Here is a 12,450-nt window from a genome sequence, read left to right as displayed (position 1 = left end):
GGCGTAACAGCACTGCCTTGAAATCGCGAGATCTCAAAGAAGCCCGCCGTGCCCGCGCGGAGCCGGTGCAGACCCCTGTCCTGGGGGAAAAAGGGGATAGGGAGGGCCCCCGTCCGGCGCTTGCTCCTGCTGGAGCGCCGGGTCGCCACTGCTGTCGCAATGTTTCCTCCCGTTTGCTTTTTCCAAAAAGCGCTTGAGTCACTGATCCTGACCTCCGCCGATACAAGCGGTGTGACCTTGAGCCATTTTCGTCACCTTCAGGACCCGGTCTCCTTGCTTTCCATTCATTGGACATTTGTCTGTGTTGCGTTTCCAGAGAGCCCCCCACCCCAAACACACACATCTGCGCGGAGTCTGGAAGCTCCAGCAGCAGCGGCACCTGCGCTCTGGAGGAAGAGCCGCCTGGCTTCGGTGGGGATTGATCCCCGCCGCCTTTCCCAACCCCAGCACCTTCCTGTCTTTCCCAACCTCAGCACCTTCCGGGAGGATGCCGTTCCCCGCCTCACCTGTGCCTCCATCAGTGTTGTGAACATGTCAAAGAAAACCTGGCCCAGTGCCTCAGTCCGGCCTTGAGAGAAGTTTCCTGGAATCCACAATCACGGTTTTCATAAGCCACAAAAATCTACAAACCAAAGTTTGCATTGCTGAATGTCTTGCTGGGCTCTTGGGGCCAGGGGATTCGCGCCTTGGAGAACGAGCATTGTGTCTTCCTCATCTCAGCGGGAGGAGGGTGTTCACAGTGCTGCCAAAAAATAGGGACGGGGCTGCTGTATAGCGAAATGTAAAAGTAGGTAGACTCGTGAAGAAGACAGCCAGAAAGAAGGATTGTGTGGCTAACTGAGGCAAACAAATCCAACTGGGCATGGACAGAATGCCCAGACCTCTGGAGAAGAGGGCATGCTTACCCCCTGGGGGCTCTGTAGGGTCAGGGCCAAGGAGAGGAGTCAGCCTAACTTAAGTCATTCCCCAGGATGATCCCTTGATGAAGACTCATTGACCAAACTTTGGGCACGCTCCTCTGAGTGCTCTTCTGACTAGGTCTGGTGCTTGATGATGTGGGAAACAAAGGCAGAGGAAAATTAAGTTTTCTTACTACTTACAGCCTATTGACAAGTCCTTGAAACAGGCAGAGTGACAGAGTGACAGAGGGACTCAACTGCCTCAATATTAATATTTTGCTAAGGGCAAAAAGCAATCCTAGCCCAGTCCTCCCTCCGCCCCACCCCTGGATCCTGTAAGTCTACTTAACATACAAAAATTCCTTTAGAAATTTCCTTTATCTCTAAATCCCTGCCCCCACCCAGGTACATGTTGGCCCAAGCATATGGCCTGATGATATACATCTGAAGGGTCTTATGACCGAGGTTTTATTAGAGGTAATAAGTGACATTTTCCCAATGATAGCTGGCCCCCTCAAGGTCCTGGAAGCCTTGCTTCCAAGTTCCTTATAGGCTTAACACTATCCCTAAGCTCCTCCCTATTTGAAAGTATATAATGGGCCACTCCTAGTGACCCTAGTGCAGCTCTTTCTGCCTATGAGTCCTGTCCTCATGCTTTAATAAAACCACCTTTATGCACCAAAGATGTCTCAAGAATTCTTTCTTGGCCGTGGACTTTGAACACTACTGTTCTTTCCTATATCACTTGGCCTTGTCTTCAGCCTGCCTGGTCCAGTTGTAGCAAGAATCCTGTTAAGTAAAAAAAAAAAAAAAAAAAAGAATCCTGTTAAGTCAGTTTAGAGAGAAACCCTTACCCTTGATATCTGATTGACCTTGAAACTGATCAAATTCTTTGTCCCCCTACTCAAGAGGACCCATGTGGCTGGGCGGGCAGCAGTCAAAGGAAGAGTGTATTGGGGTACATGTTCCAGAGGCTCCTGGGGGCTTGTCCTAAGAGCAATAGGGACATCTAAAGGTTTAGGGGCACAGACGTGATCAAATTTGCCTTTCACGGGGCGCCTGGGTGGCTCAGTGGGTTAAGCCGCTGCCTTCGGCTCGGGTCATGATCTCGGGGTCCTGGGATCGAGTCCCGCGTTGGGCTCTCTGCTCGGCGGGGAGCCTGCTTCCTCCTCTCTCTCTCTCTGCCTGCCTCTCTGCCTACTTGTGACCCCTCTCTCTGTCAAATAAATAAATAAAATCTTTAAAAAAAAATTTGCCTTTCACAAGTTACTTGGCAGCCACCATGGTGGGATTTGAGGTGACAGGGCTTTAATTGGGGACGGGTGGAAGGAGGGCAACACACGGAGATGGGAGGGTTTTAGAGCCATCTGAGGTTCTACTGAAGTCCCCACATGGTCCTCACAGTTTTCTCCAGGGTGCTTCCTCAGTCCTGGAAGGGTTGGCTCTCCCTTCCCCACATGTTCTTGTGATCCTTTTGGGCCTGGAGCCAGGAATGAGTAGAATGAATGAATGACAAGCAGGCACAAGCCACAGCGGAGAGCACCCGGGCACCCTGCACTGTACTTCTGACTGGTGACAGGAGCCGGAGCTGCCATGGGGGAGCTGAGCAGCTGTGAGTGGCTGCAGGAATGGACTGAGTCTAGGCCTGGGCACTGTCACCTCCCTGGAGCTCATTGGCCATGGGCAATCACAGCATCTGGGTGAGGGTACCCACCTGAGTCTTGGAGGAGATCTAGATGGCGGGAGGTGCTGGGATTTCAGTCTGGGCCCACCTCTTTGTTCCCCTTCTTTGAAGGGCACCCGCATGAAGCCTGGGTCTGAGATAGAGATTCATGCTCTGGCCAAGTGGGTGACCACAAATCTCCTCTGCCCAGGCAAGCTTGGTGTGCCTGGTTGCTCCAAATCCTGAAAATCCAGGTGGGCAAAGTCAGGAAGGTCTGGATTTGGAAGCTGCTCCAGAGCCTTGCTCTGCTGCTGGAGCAGGAAGGCCCACTCTGGCAACCCTGGCCTGACCTGCATTAGCAGCACTCCTCCCTAGTGTGGACATAGGTCATGGGTCACTCAAAGCTGCAGATTCCTGGGCCTCCTCTGGGTCACCAATGGGGGTCTGGTCTGGAGGGAGAGGTTCTGACCCCCCTAGCTCCTAGACTCCTAGATCCCTAGGGCTGGTGGTGTTGACACCCTGGGAGGTATGTCTGCAGAAACAGGGGGGCTGGCATGTAGATGGGACATGCAGACAAAGGCATGAACCATAGCTGGTGTAAGTATTGGCAGAACATTTGTGATCCTTCTAGAACACTGGAGGAGGCCTGCAGAGGCCTCTTTCAAGGCCACTTTTCACTTACCCCCGATTCCCTAGGGCTCTTCTGAGGTGGGTGCTCCCTGCCCAGTCACTCAGAACAGAGTTGCAGCTGATAAAACCCTCTGCTGCCATGGGGAATGGGTTTCTCAGTGCTGGGGTGTCCCACCACCTGTGCTGCGCTTCTGGCCCTTTTATTTCCTTGTCATCCTTTTTGGTGTGTGGGGCAAGAACAAACATGTGATTGGTTTGTCAATGTGTGCTGTAGATTGTGTGTGTGTGTGTGTGTGTGTGTGTGTGTGTGTTGCAGATTTTCATGAAGTTAGTATGTGGAGAGTTAGCTCATGTTATTATAGAAGCTGACAGGTGTGCCGTCTGCAAGACTGAGACCCAGAAAAGCTGATGGTGTAATTCGGTGTGAGTCTGAATGTCTGAGAATGGAGGAGCCGATGGTGTAAATCCCATTCTGAGGGCAAGAGATGTAATAATGAGTTGTTCTAGCTCAAGTGGCAAGTCAAAGAAAAAAGATTGAATTCCTCCTTCCTCCCCTTTTTGTTCATTCTATTCAGGCCCTCAGTGGGTTGGATGGGGGCCACACACATGGTGGGGGGCAATATGTTTTGGAATCGACTGATTGAATGGAAGTGCTGTTCTGACCTGGAAATGCCCTCAGACATACTCAGAAATATTGTTTAATCTGGACTCCCCGTGGCCAGTCAGGTTGACACATAAAATTACCCGTGACAGGTCTACCCCTTGTCAACGTGGCATCCATGCACGTCTCAAGAGGTCATGATTCTGCCTAACGTAATATAACCTTTGCACAACGGAAAAGGCACTAACTTTTTCCCTAGAAGAGGAGGTAAGTCCTTGAGTGATGTTTACTTTTCTCCTCAGAAGGTATCATGTACACGATGAGGTGGAATTGGCCATACTTCAATCCCATGATAAAAATTTTTACATCTTATGTTACATGACAAGAGCCCAAGAGAGGGTAAAAAAGATACACACAAACTTATTCATAGTAAAATAAGGAGGAAATACTCATGATTATGGTCCTTGTTTCTCTAACCGATCATGGGGCTGTTAGCTGGTACCTACAGTTACCTTCTTTCTCTCCCCTTCTATATTCCCTTCACCTTTAGTGAGTGCTTCAGCTGGTTTTGTTTTTTACCCAGTGGGTAGACCCAACCCTTCATTCCTGCCTGTTACTTGGGTCATTGTAGTTTTACATTAACCTGGATCACAGGGCATGGTGAAACTGAGAAAGGCCCTAAAGGATCTCCTGTACTCCAGACATACTGTATCTTACTTCTATCATGGAGTAGTAGTGCAAATTTCCCTTGGTAGTCAGAATTAGTCACTCCAGGCAACACCACAATTCCTTTCCTTTGTTTATTGATTCAGAGGCATGAAGAGACCAAAGTTGCCGAGTGGCAATCCTAAGCTCCAGGTCAACGGAATCAATGTGTCTCCTGGTGGGAGCTTTTCTTACCTTGTGTTTAAGACCTTCTGGCCAGCAGAACATGAGGCTGTGGAACTAGGAATCAGAAATGTTGCTAGTGGGTGACCTAAGGGAATGAGAGTGGTGACATTCCTATTTACATCCCTTGCTTCCTGGACCTGTGACTGCTGGCTGTTGAACAAACAGTACCATATGTGGGTCACTGATTCAGAGACTATACAACCTTCTGGAGAACCATGCCTCAGCCCCACAAGGTATTGCCACCCAGCTGGTACTGTAACTGAGTCTTCAAAAGACCACTTTAGCATCCTGTCAAGCCAACTGGTTCAGGATGGTGGGGAACATGGTGAGATCAGTGAATTCCATATGGGCTTATGACTGCCCTTCTGGGGCTGTGAAATGAGTTTCCTGGTTGGAAGCAATGTGCAGTGGTATACATGACAGTGGATAAGGCATTCTGTAAGTCCATGGGTGATAATTTTGGCAGAAGCATTGTGTAGGGAAGGCAATCTGTATCCAGAGTAACTGTATATTCCATTAAGGACAGAATGCCACCCCTTCCATGGTGGAAGGAGTCCAGTGGAATCAACCTGTCACTGGGAAGCTGGCTGATTACCCCTGGATAGTGGCACAATATTGGGGCTCAGTGTTGGTTCTCTGGTGCTGACATACTGGGTACTCAATGGTGACCATATCCAAGTCATCCTTGGTGAGTAGAAGCCCATTTTGCTGAATCTATATATAACCATCATCCCTGCCACCATGGCCACTTTGTTCACAAGCCCAGTGGGCGATGACAGGGGTGGCTGGGCAAACAGGCTCACTGGTATCCAGAGAAGGGATCATGCTGTCCCCTCAATGATGAAACACTCCTCTGTTGAGGTCATCACCATTTGGTGATCATTCACATTGGACACAAGTATCTTCATCTTTATTTTTTGCCTGTTCGGAAAGGTGTATCCACATACCTCTTTCCCCACGTTTTCCACCAGTTTTCCAGTCGTGTTCCTTCCAAGTTCCTGACTATCCAGCCAAGCCATTGGCCACAGCCCATGAACTGGTACTGGTACATCTGGCCCTTTCTCCTTCCTAGCAAAATGCACAATGAGGGGCACTGCTGGACTGCACACTGGGAGGGTTTCCCTTTACCACTGTCCTTCGGGGAGGGCCCCAGAGAGGGGTTGTAGTATGTTGCTCTCCATTTCCAGGTGGTGCCTGCCCATCGTGCAGAACCACCTAGAAACCACACCCACATCAGCAGCATTGGAAACTCCCCATGCAGGCCATGGGTGCTGGCTGGGAGAGAAGGCTATAGCAGGAGTGGGGACCATGGGCATTCGGGCCATGTCTTCATGTAATTTATTGTGCCTTTTGGGATGATCAGGCCCAATGACAGCTGCACACTTCCACTTGATGAGGAGATGCTGCTGTCATGCCTGTTACAGCTTGGTGGATCAGATGACATCCATGACAGGCAGCTCAGGGTGCGTGGTGACTTGGTAGCCACAGTTCAGTAGTCAGTCTCTTCTGAGACCCAGCAGCAGGTCAAGAATGGCTTCTCAAAAGGAGTGTAATTATCTTCAGGCCTTACTCTGAAATCCTGAAGGCCTGCATGGCGGTTCACCAATAGGTACCTACCAAAGGCTGCAAACAGCATCTGTCTCTGCTCTTGCTGGTTCAAGCACTGGCAGGGATTGGAGGTGAGCACACCTTAGATGGTACTCTGGGGACTGCCAGCCTCAAGGCATAGCCTTCTCCTTCTGGCCAGGCCCTGCATGGCCGACCTCCTGTGGGGGGAGCTGCCCTCTTCCCCAGAGCCTCTCTGGGTCCCTCCCCTTTTAAGAGCACCCCTTCTGGATACTCTTGGGAAAGCCCACCCATGAGGTCCTAGTCCAGGTGGATGACCATTCTGAGTCAGGGTAACTGGGGTGGATTGCTGTCCTCTGGGCATGCTGGTGGGTCCAGGTGTGCAGGGCAGGTTGGGTCTGGGGAAAAGGGCTGTACTTAATGCCACTGCAGGGTAAGCTGAAAAATTGTTACAAAACCAAATGTAATGTGATATGCAATTCCGCCCCCCCTTTTTTGTGGTAGCATGTGGAGGAAAATGTCTTAATGGCTTAGAGTGTAAAATCCTTAGTTCAAACAAATCATTGATTTATAATAAAGTGCAGATGAATCTCAAAACTACAATGCTGAGTGTAAGAGGTCAGATATAAAGGCCATATATTGTATGGTTTCATTTTCATGAACTCTTCAGGCAAATCCATAGATACAGAAAGAAAACAGATTGGTGGTTGCCAGGGCCTGGAGAGAGAGGGTAGAATGGAAATTAAATATTTCATGGGAGGCAGTTTCTTCTTGGAGAGGTGAAATGTTCTGGAATTTGGTAGTGGGGACAGTTATACAGCTTTGTGAATCGACTACAAACCACTGAATCGCTCAGTTTTAAGAGGGTGAATCTTACGGTATAGGGATCATATCTCAATTTAAAAAAATGGATGTTAAATAAATATGTACATACATTTTTCAAAATAGTTCACCTGGGGAATGGGTATGACTCTCTGTCTGGTCCCCCCCCCCCCCCCGCTACTGAGATCCAGGAAGACCTCCCAAATGATAACAAGCACCCTTTGTTCAGAGCTTGCCCTATGTGGCCCCCGGGGTCAGCCACCAGCATGTGCAGACACTCCAAGGCAGGCAGAGGAGTGGGGAATATTTCTGGTGGAAAAAAAGAGGAAGGCATGTCCTGATGGGGGAGGGTCAGGCTCACTAGAAGAGGGGCATGATTCGTGAGGCGGAGCAAATTTGGCTTTCTCCTATTTGCTGTGTTGGAAGACAGAGCAATATTGAAGGAAAGGGTTGATTAAGTCCTGACCACTTGGGACCAGTTGTTGCAGAGACTGCGGTCTGACCTTCCAGGCTGGGAGCTGCAGCTTGTGGGTCAAGGCCTTGCTAGTTGGAGCAAGCAGGTTCCTGGGCGCCTGAGTGGATTTAGAATATTCTGTTGACCAGGGTGCCTGGGTGGCTCAGTCAGTGAAGAGTCTGCCTTAGGCTGAGGTCATGATCCCAGGGACTTGGGATTGAGCCCTACCTTGGGCTCCCTGCTCAGTGGAGAACCTGTTTCTTCCTCTCCCTCTGCCTACCACTCTGTCTACTTGTGCTATTTCTTTGTCAAACAAATAAATAAAATCTTAACACACACAAAAAAGTAAATTCTGTGGACCAAATAGAATATTACCCAGCCATAAAAAAGAATGAAAGTTTGCCTTTGGTATTGCAAGGTCCATGGATGGACCTTGAGGGCATTACACTAAGTGAAGTAAGTCAGGCAGAAACAGATAAATACTGCAGGATCTCACAATATGTGGAATCTAGAAAAACAAAACAAAACACAAAAGCAAACTCATGGATATAGAGAACAGATTGGTGGTTGCCTGAGGAGGGAATGGTGGGGTGGGAGGAGCTCCAGGAGGGCCAAATGGATGAAGGGAGTCAAAAGATACAAGTTTCCAGTTATATAAGTGAGTGTCATGGGGATGTGTTGTACTCCACAGTGACCAAAGTTAATAATAACATATTGCTTATATGAAAGTATCTAGGAGAGTGGACCTTGAAAGTTTTCAATACAGGAAAAAAAAATTCCTGCAAGTATGTATGGTGACAGATATTAACTGGATGGTGGTGATCTGTTTGCAAAATATACCAAGATCAAATCAGTACATTGTACTCCTGAAATTAATATACAATGTTCATGTCAATTATATTTCGATTCTTAAAAAATTTCGTGGACCGGAATCCATGATTCATCATTTTAAGTCAATCAGTCTTCTTGGATGGAGAAACTTCAATGTTTTATACTACGATTAACCAGAAAAAAACAGTAACAATTACGATAAGGACGAATGCCAGTAACGTCATTAGTAACAATCGTCATTCCCATAAATCTCAGGATTTCCATTCTCTATTACAGTAAACCCCTTCAATCACCTGTCTTCATAATGTATTTTTCCTCGGGGTCCGCTAGGGATGCTAGTGCTTCTCCCGGCCCAGCTCAGTATTTCTCAGCAAGGAGTGTCCTTCCAACTCACTGCCTTGGGCAGGGCTGATCCGTGTCCCTGGAGTGAGACATGGAAAAGTTCCCTAGAAGGTGCCTCTGAAGAACGGGCCCCCAAAGGGACAGTGGCCACGCTGGGGGTTCCCTTCCCAGTACTCAAGGCGGCCCTGTGAATGGGGTCTTGGAAAATTTTCTGAGCAGAACCTCCAACGACTGGAGTCCAGCAGTACAGGGCCGGGCCTGTGGACCACTGCGGTGAAGGGCACTTTGCGCTGGTGGATCCTTAAAGCGCCAAGCCAGCAAGGCTCTAGGGAGGGTGGCGGGAACGGGCACTCCCTCCCAAAACTGCAGGTCCCATCTCCGGGCTCGCTCCCAGTCGGCTCCTTTGAGCGACCCCGCCCTCGCCGATGGTATCTCGGGGCTTTGTCTCGGGCATCGCAGCACAGTCTGGATCCCTCGGCCTTTTCAACCCCAGCTCCGGGAGTAAACTACACAAAAGGGCCGCGGGGTGGCGCAGTACCACTGAGGTGGACCGCACCGCGAGGGACCTGAGTCCCCAGAACCACTAGGGAGCGCCGCCAACCTTGTGAGCCTGGACTCACGTTACGGTTCCCAGCGACGAGATGACGGGAAGCAAGACGTGGAGGCCCAGTAAAGCCCTCCGCAGGCCTCGTATCTGTCATCCTGGCCAGGCCACAGCTCCGGAGAAGGGACTTGGAATATTTGGGGGGCGTTCCGAAGAATGGGTCCCACACAGACACGCGCAATGGATGGGGCGTCCTATCTAGACTCACTCGTGGGGCTCAAGCTGGTCCCCACCTCCAGAACGGGACTCGGAAAAGCTGATGGGAAAGTCCGGTGACGGGGACCCACGCAGGCCCGCCTCCAGGCCCCGATACACCTTCCAGGCCATCTGTGTGGGTAGGGCCGGTCCGTGTCTCTGAAGGGGAACTTGGGAAAACTTGGAGGCACCTCCGACCACCGGACCTCGAGAAGGACTGCAGTGCAGCCAGGGCCCTGTACTGTCCCTCACAGACGTCTCCTACCAGGTGCCACTACGAGTGGGAGCTTCGAAAACAATTTCAGCAGGTGCCTCTGACAGCTGGGATCCACGAGGACTTGCTGCTGAGCCTACCATGAGAAATCCGGTTCTCCCCGAATGGCCGGGTCCCACCTCCCGGAGGGAGAGTGGGAAAAAAAAAATGGATAGCATGAAGACCCGAAGGCCGGGTCACACGCTTTCCAGTTACCTCCCAGTGGCTACGGTTGCTTCTCGAGGGCGAATGGGCACCAGCAGGGTCTGGTCTACACCAGCACCCGGGGGGACAGCGACATGGTCATTCCGCCAAAACCCTGCCTGTGCATTCTCCGGCGAACTGATGACGCGCCAATGCACAGATTCCCAGCAGGACCGAAAAGATTCCGCTAGCGCCACCGGCCTTCTGGAGCTCTGCCTATCGAACGTTGGCCAAACCCCATTCTTGCAGATTTCTCCGGTATTCCGGGGGAAAACTATATAAAAGCGGCCGCCAGGTGGCTCCCGACAACCGTTGTTACTGTCAGAGGGCCGTCGCCCGATCTTCGGCCAGCGCACTGCCGCCACCCAAAGGCTCCATCACCTCAGGGCGCACCCCGGCACGCATCTCCCCGCCGGGGGCGGCGGGAAGGGGCGGGCTGTGGGCATGCAACGTATCCAGGGGCGTCCTCCTGGGAACACAAGGGGGAACTTGGAACATTTCTCCGAGAGGCTAGCTGACCCGGCACGCTGCCTAGGTTCTCCTGAGCAACTCAGGTGGTGCCCAGGCTCCCAGGAGACTTGGTCCATTCTTGGGGGGCTTAGCAGAGCAAAGACTGGGAACTGAAGCGTTGAAAGTACTCCTAGAGAACCTGGATGAATATTGTCATTTATAATTATGGAGTGGGGAAGGTCTTTCTAAAGCCAGAAAGCCGTAAAGCAAATGATCAATAAACTTGACCTCACAAAGTTTAAACAAAACAGGTCTTTGCACACAGCACAAGCAAAGTCAAATGACAACGGGGTGGGGAACATTTGTACAAATACATGTAGAATACGATATTGATTTCAGCATTACTTATTATAACAAAACTGGGGGAAAAATACGAGCCCTTAGGAGGGACCAGGTTAGGTAAATTCCAGGACATCAATACCATGAATTTGTGTTTTACTTTATTTTTAATTTTACTGTTTAGAAGAGGCAGATCTAGAGGTACTGACATGGGAAAATGTTGATGACATGCTAAGTGAAAACAGCAAGTAATAGAACTTCTCTTGGAAAAAAAAATGCACATAAAAGAATACTTGGGTGGGGGAACCTGGGTGGCTCAGTTGGTTAAGCAGCTGGATCTTGGCTTTAGCACAGGTCATGATCTCACAGGCTGTGGGACTGAGCCCTGTGTGAGGGAATCTGCTTCAGATTCTTTCTCCTTTTCTCTCCCTCTCTGTTCCACCCCGCTCTTGTGTGTACTCTCTCTGTCCCAAATAAATAGATAAAAATCTTTTAAAAAAAAACTTACATGGAAAGGCAAAGGAATTAGAATAGCTACAGCGATTTTGAAAATCAGGAATAAAATCTCCTGCATCTTAACAGTTATTATGTAGTTAATAAATTCTGTGTGGTATTGGCAGTAGATCAATGGAACAGTAGAAACCCGAATGAGTATGTGCAACTGATTTTTGGCAAACATGCACAAGTAATTCCTGGGCTGAAAGATGGTCTCTCCATCAAATGGAAATAGGGCAAGGGAACACCCACAGGCAAACTGAACTACACTAAAACCCCTGACCTCACACCTTGTACAAACATTAGCACCAAATAGATAAAACTCTTATTTATAAAATGTAAAACATAGGGAAAAAGTCTGTGGGAAAAATTGGGGATCTAGGGCTGGCAAAGAGATTTTAGACTTGACACCAAATGTGTGACCCATCAAAAGAAATGGACAAATTAGAGCTTATTAAAAGGAAAAACCAAGGTTCTATGAAAGATCCTTTTAAGAAGATGAAACAACAAAGTACATCCTGAAGGGAAGTGTTTACACAACCAAATAATCACACGAAGGGCAGATATCTGAAGCTACAAAAACTCACAAAATGCACTGGTGAGAAGCAAACAGTCTGATTACAAAATGGGCAAATGACATGAAGAGGCATGTCACTGAAGAGGATACAGATGATAAAGGAGTATATGAAAAAATTAAAATCACAGTGAGGTATCATGACATATCTACCAGAATGCCTTGGACAAAATGTGGGAAAACAATCTCAGATATTGGTGAGGATGTGGAGAAACTGGTCACTCATGCACCGCTGGTAGGGGTATAAAGACATTATAGCTACTCTGGAGGAGGTCCTCCTCCCTGGCCCCCGCCCTCCGCCCCTCCCCCCGGCCCCAGCTCTACAAATAAGCAAACCACAATCATAAAAACACGCAAGTACGACCCAGAAACTCAATCCCAGGCATCTATTCCAGAGGAAAGAAAATGGATTCAGGCTAGTCAATGATTGACTCAGTGGGTCTGGTATGTTTAGAACTTGCACATTCCAAAGAAAGGTCTGATTTTCACCTGGCTTCTGGGAGAAACTCTCTAAGCCCTTGGAATGTCTTGCCTGAAAAGAGTGTCTTTGTTATGTTGGGGCCTTGGATGGTTGAAGCCAATAAAGTGACTTATGGTGGTGGTGGTGGGGGAGAGGGGGATTTGGGCCATGCAGAAT

This window comes from Neovison vison, chromosome 3 (assembly GCF_020171115.1).
Source record: "Neovison vison isolate M4711 chromosome 3, ASM_NN_V1, whole genome shotgun sequence".
NCBI classification, from domain to species: domain Eukaryota; kingdom Metazoa; phylum Chordata; class Mammalia; order Carnivora; family Mustelidae; genus Neogale; species Neogale vison.
The sequence above is the reverse complement of the archived record's forward strand: the minus strand, read 5'-3'. Positions refer to the sequence as shown.